The 6,668-nt window shown below is 43.3% G+C and overlaps 1 long non-coding RNA gene across 1 annotated transcript in view; it reads left to right on the top strand.

Annotated features, from left to right (window-relative positions):
• Positions 1 to 933: 933 nt before the first annotated feature.
• LOC142659063 (uncharacterized) overlaps positions 934 to 6,668 on the top strand; it is a 40,253-nt gene continuing 34,518 nt past the window's right edge. The window contains exons 1-2 of the long non-coding RNA XR_012850261.1: positions 934 to 1,038; positions 5,177 to 5,225. This is a non-coding gene — a long non-coding RNA (uncharacterized LOC142659063). The remainder of the gene's footprint in view (positions 1,039 to 5,176; positions 5,226 to 6,668) is intronic.

The following is a 6,668-nucleotide window of genomic DNA, read 5'->3' as shown; positions in this document are numbered from 1 at the left end:
TGCTACCAAGACATCTTTGGCCCTTCGCTTCTGCAGTCATTCTTAGCCTCTGTAGCAACACAAATAAATTCAGACACCAGATCTTACCAGATCAGAATCCTAAATTAATCAGACACCAGATCTTACCAGATCAGAATCCTAAATTAATTAGACACCAGATCTTACCAGATCAGAATCCTAAATTAATCAGACACCAGATCTTACCAGATCAGAAACCTAAATTAATCAGACGCCGGATCTTATTTAATCAGACCCCGGATCAAAAGACCCTTCTTTATACTCACCGCTCTTCGGGCCTCTTCTTCTCCATATGCCACCCGCCTTGCACTACGTTCTGAGGCCGTATGGCGTCAGGAGGTTGCGTGCGCTGCCTCACACTGCGTCAGGACATAGTGTCTGACAGTGCACACAACGTCCTGACGCTGGACGCCAATGGAAGCGAGGAGCTGTGAGTAATTGCAGCTTTCCTGACCACTCCCTAGGCCCAATCTTGGTACGGGGCCTACCAGGGGGTTCACAGGTTCCCCGGAGGAGGGAAGGGGTCAGTCAGCCTGTCAGGGCCCCTCTGTCTTAAATGATACGTAAATAAAAGAAAGCAAATACTGGAGGTGTTTTTCTTCAAAGACTGGGGCCACGTGGCCCTGCAGGAATACGTAGTTCTTCTACAGATGAGATGCAAGCAGAGAATAAGTGTAGTGCATTGTATTATTATTGGATGCCGGATTAAATTAATTTTACTCTACATAGAGGAGCGATATATGGTACATGTGCACAGATGTAAATAAACGTAGTTTATTGTATTAGTGGAAATGTAATAGAAATATATTTTTTAACCTGGGGAAAATACTAAGAAGCAGCACTTCCGGTTACTATATGGTTACTATAGAAACCAGGCCAGCGAAGGACAGGAAGACTTCCCGTCGGTGTGTGTCCCTCACTAATAAGTGACCGGACTGCACAAAGCTGCCGTAAGAATAGTTCCGGATGAGGAAAAACGTGTGTGGCGTCTACATAAGAAGGAGGCATTTGAGGTACGAAGTGAGTATATGAAGGAGCAATGAGGTGTTGGTCTGTATTAGGGGCCCATTCGTCTATGGAGGGCGTTAGAAGCATAGTATAGAATACCTGAGTAATATGACGAGGGAGGCAGCTGCTGCTGAGGCACTTCCTGCATTACTAGACCGGGCGGTGCTTGTTTTACCTCAGGTTTGCTGTTTTTATGAATATTTTACCTCACGTTTGCTGTCTATACGAATGTCTGTCGTGTGACTGGCGTCCTGCGGTTCTGTCCTGTGGAGGGTTTCTCGCATAATGTAAGAGACGTGGAAATTGTAGCGAGGATAAGGGTCCTGACTGGTAATATTAGACACCAGCTTTATATCATCCTAGTAAAACTCTTATTTAGCCATTTTATTTTCATCTGTTTCTGGGAAAGTTGGGTGAAAACCAATATGGCCACCATGACCGCTCCTACACTTTGTCTTCCAGCTTTCCCAAGTTCCTGCAGTTAAATTACACAACCGTATTTGTGGTTCCATATTTTCTGTTCAGGAGGCTGGGAAAGCTGGGTGCTGTAAGGAGGAGAATGGCTGTCCCCCATCTTTTATGAGAGAGCGGTATAAGAAACTAAAGTAAAGAATTTATTACACGTGAGTGGACACGGAAACCAGCTCAGGATTATATCTCTACTTCATCTGCTCCTCACTAACGGCAAAACACTGATCTCCTTAAATACTCTGTACTGCTGGGGGCTCCTACTTCCCCTATATACCTCTCCTTACACTGTCTCTGTCATATGCAGTCCTGCAATTACTAACATCAGCACACTACTATCCTTAAATACACTGTGCTGCGGGGGCTCTTAAATCTGCTATATATGTCTCCTTACACTACCGATGTAATCGCTAACATCAGCACGTCTCACCTTAAATATTCTGTGCTGCTGGGGACTCTACTTTCACTATACCCCTTGTGACACTGCACTGCTCACATCCAGCCCTAACCTGTCCTCACTAACGTCAGGATATAGCTTGGCTTAAATACTATGTGCTGCTGGGACCCCTTGCTTCCACTATATACATCTCAACACACTGCCCCTGTCACATGAAGCTCTGTCTTAAATACTTTGTTCTGCGGGGGATCCTACTTTCACTATACACCTCTCGTGACACTTCCCCTGTCCTCACTAACATGAGCGCATTCCTCCTCTTAAATACTTTGCGCTGCTGGGGATCCTACTTCCATTATATACCTCTGGTAACACGGCTCTTGTCACATACAGTCTTGTCCATACATCATCACATGGGTGAACAGGTCACTGCCGCCCACAAAATCAGCAAAGTATCTCCTTAAGTACTGGGCACCGTGCTACTATTGGTCTGTGTCCTCCTCTTCCCATATACTGACACTGCCCCTGTCACATGAACGCCTGGACAGGTCGCTGTTCCCTATCACAAGATTTGCACACTCCTCTCCTGAAATTCTCTGTGCTGCTGGGTGCTCCTACTTCCACTATATACCTCTCCTTACACTGTCTTTGTCTTATGCCGCCCTGTCCTCACTAATATCAGCACATTTATCCTTAAATACTATGTGCTGCTAGGTCTCTTAAATCCGCTACGTACCTCTCCTTACACTACCCCTGTCATAGCTATCAGCGTCTGCCTCACCTTAAATATTCTGTGCTGCTGGGGACTCTAATTCCACTTTAAACCTTTGTCACATTCAGCCCTGTCCTCACTATCAGGATAAGTCTCACCTTAAATACTCTGTGCTGCTGAAGCCCCCTGCTTCCATTATATACCTCACATTACGCTGCCCCATCACACAAAGCTCTGTCTTCACTAACATCAGCACTCTGTTCTCCTTAAATACTCTGTGTTGTGGGAGGCTGCCACTATATACCTCTGGTGACACTGCCCCGTCCTCACGAACATCAGCATACTCGTCTCGTCAAATACTTTGTGCTGCAGGGGAGCCCTACTTCTGTTACATGCCTCTAGTGACCCTACCATACTAACATCATCACATGGGTGAACGGGTCACTGCCTCCCACAAAAATCAGCTAACATATCTTCTTAAATACTCTGTGCTGCTGGGAAACGTGCTATTAGTCTTTGTCCTCCTGCTCCTGTCATATAATCACATGAGTGGGCAGGTCACTGCCACCTCCCACAACATCAGAGCACTCTACCTCTTAAATACTCTGTGCTACTGTGAACCATACTATTAAGTCTTTGTCCTCCTCTCCCCATATGACGTTGCCCCTGTCACATAAACATATGACTGGACGGGTCACTGTAACATTAGTACACTGAAATCCTCTGTGTTGCTATAAGTCTATGACTGATTCTATTCCCCCTTCTTCTCCTTATTCGGAAATGTTACATACAGGATAATCAGACACCTCGTAAATATTGGTAGTCGATGATGAGCAGGATCCGTACAGGATATGTAATGTATGTAAAGAGTGACTCCACCAGCAGAATAGTGAGTGCAGCTCTGGAGTATAATACAGGATATAACTCAGGATAAGTAATGTAATGTATGTACACAGTGACTCCACCAGCAGAATAGTGAGTGCAGCTCGGGAGTATAATACAGGATATAACTCAGGATAAGTAATGTAATGTATGTACACAGTGACTCCACCAGCAGAATAGTGAGCGCAGCTCTGGAGTGTAATACAGGATGTAACTCAGGATCAGTACAGGATAAGTAATGTAATGTATGTACACAGTGACTCCACCAGCAGAATAGTGAGTGCAGCTCTGGAGTATAATACAGGATGTAACTCAGGATCAGTACAGGATAAGTAATGTAATATATATATAAAGAGTGACTCCACCAGCAGAATAGTGAGTGCAGCTCTGGAGTATAATACAGGATGTAACTCAGGATCAGTACAGGATAAGTAATGTAATATATGTAAAGAGTGACTCCTCCAGCAGAATAGTGAGTGCAGCTCTGGAGTATAATACAGGATATAACTCAGGATCAGTAATGTAATGTATGTACGCAGTGACTCCACCAGCAGAATAGTGAGTGCAGCTCTGGCGTATAATACAGGATATAACTCTGGATCAGTACAGGATAAGTAATGTATGTACAGCGACTCCAGCAGCAGAATAGTGAGTGCAGCTCTGGAGTATAATACAGGATGTAACTCAGGATCAGTACAGGATAAGTAAGGTAATGTATGTACACAGTGACTCCACCAGCAGAATAGTGAGTGCAGCTCTGGAGTATAATACAGGATATAACTCTGGATCAGTACAGGATAAGTAAGGTAATATAGGTACACAGTGACTCCACCAGCAGAATAGTGAGTGCAGCTCTGGAGTATAATACAGTATATAACTCAGGATCAGTACAGGATAAGTAATGTAATGTATGTACACAGTGACTCCACCAGCAGAATAGTGAGTGCAGCTCTGGAGTATAATACAGGATATAACTCAGGATCAGTACAGGATAAGTAATGTATGTACACTGTGACTCCACTAGCAGAATAGTGAGGGCAGCTCTGCAGTATAATACAGGATGTAACTCAGGATCAGTACAGGATAAGTAATGTAATGTAGGTACACAGTGACTCCACCAGCAGAATAGTGAGTGCAGCTCTGGAGTATAATACAGGATATAACTCAGGATCAGTACAGGATAAGTAATGTAATGTATGTACACAGTGACTCCACCAGCAGAATAGTGAGTGCAGCTCTGGAGTATAATACAGGATGTAACTCTGGATCAGTACAGGATAAGTAATGTAATGTATGTACACAGTGACTCCACCAGCAGAATAGTGAGTGCAGCTCTGGAGTATAATACAGGATGTAACTCAGGATCAGTACAGGATAAGTAATGTATGTACACAGTGACTCCACCAGCAGAATAGTGAGTGCAGCTCTGGAGTATAATACAGGATGTAACTCAGGATCAGTACAGGATAAGTAATGTATGTACACAGTGACTCCACCAGCAGAACAGTGAGTGCAGCTCTGGAGTATAATACAGGATATAACTCAGGATCAGTACAGGATAACTAATGTCATGTATGTACACAGTGACTCAACATTATATTATATATCTCTATAAACTGCATGGTGTGTATATGTTTTCATCTATAAGATCTTCGGGTGATCACAATGTAATTGGTTAATGATTTATCTTGTAGGCGTTATCTGGAGTTCAGTATAAGTGAAGATTCTGCGTTGGACATCCAGGTAGGCGCCTCCAGTCCAGTTGGTCTTCAGTTTGGATGCTGGTGAATGGGTATATAAGATTATTGTATTGGTATTATCTGCGGTGCAGCGGGGCCCAGAACAAGATCTGTATATGATCCCCTGATTCTCCAGCAACTAATTTACCAAGAAGGAGGTGCTCGGTACAGAGACCCTCCCTCGTCGCTCTCTAGCCAGACCCTCACTGCTGTGCTAGCTTCTGTGTAGGATCGCAATTCTCCATTAATATCGAATATGATAATACTATAAATCCCTCCAAGCGATCCATTTGACAGGATCAAGTACAGTAAAATTACAATAATCCGGCATAATTTCCTGCCAGATTGTTGGAAAGGTCAAACAATTTGATTTTCGGTCATGTGTGTGTGTGTGTGTGTGTGTGTATATATATATATATATATATAATCATGCTTGGTAATAATCCTGCTATGCAGATCCTATAATGTACTTTGGTGCAATGCATTGTGGGAACTTTTATTTCCTGCGCATCTGCTACACAGTGCTTAGTTTAAGGCCTTGTTCATACATTGTAGATTTGATGCAGATTTTGCATATATTTTTTAAGCCAAAAACAGAAATGGAACCTAAGTAAAAGAAATAATAAAGGAAGGCCTTAAAGTATCTCCTCTCCTGGATCCAATTCTGGTTTTGGCTTAAAAAAAAAAAAAAATGCATGCAAAATCTGCAGTGTGTAAACAAGGCCTAAACATTGTCGCCTGCAGTGCAAAGCAGCAGGACAAGAGCTGTGCAGGTTGAATGTCCTTGGCGTCGCACCGCAGTGCAAAAGTTACCGATGATTTCTCATGTTGCTGTGTCTAGTGCTTTTGTGCGATCTAGAATCTATATATAATTATTATAATTTTTTTATATATTGCAATCTCTCCGTCCAGCAGGATTTTGTTGTTGTGCTTTCATAAGGAGCCGTTGTACCGCAAATCCGGTTTTCCCTGTATGATGAGATGGACTGTAGGTCCCCAGGGTGTTGTGGTTGCAGCCTGAGACCTAACCGTAAAAGCAGATTAATTCTGTATGCAGCTTTGGATGTGATTGGAGTACAGTCAATCATTTGTAAAGTCATACATGAATCTATGGAGGCTTCATTTATAAGATGTTGTTTAGAAGAGGAGCTACGAGTTCCTGAGTTGAGACGCTTCTGTCATGTTTGCGTTGCTCTGTAGACTTTGGCACTGAGGTTTGCATCGTCTTCACTTGCCAAGAATCCTCCCGTCTCCATCCAGTTTCTGGACTGAGTCGGTACAATCTTGGGGTATATTCACACAGGGCGGTTAGGAACCCGCATCAAAACCACATGTGTTTCTTTACTTTTAGGGTGCGTTTGTTTTTTGTTCCGTTTTTTCGTGCGGTTTTGATGCAGTTGCAATGAGGTTTTAACATAGTCTTCTCCCTGGCAGGTTGCTCGTGTTA

Source organism: Rhinoderma darwinii, chromosome 8, assembly GCF_050947455.1.
Source record: "Rhinoderma darwinii isolate aRhiDar2 chromosome 8, aRhiDar2.hap1, whole genome shotgun sequence".
Taxonomy (NCBI): domain Eukaryota; kingdom Metazoa; phylum Chordata; class Amphibia; order Anura; family Rhinodermatidae; genus Rhinoderma; species Rhinoderma darwinii.
The sequence above is the reverse complement of the archived record's forward strand: the minus strand, read 5'-3'. Positions and strand labels throughout refer to the sequence as shown.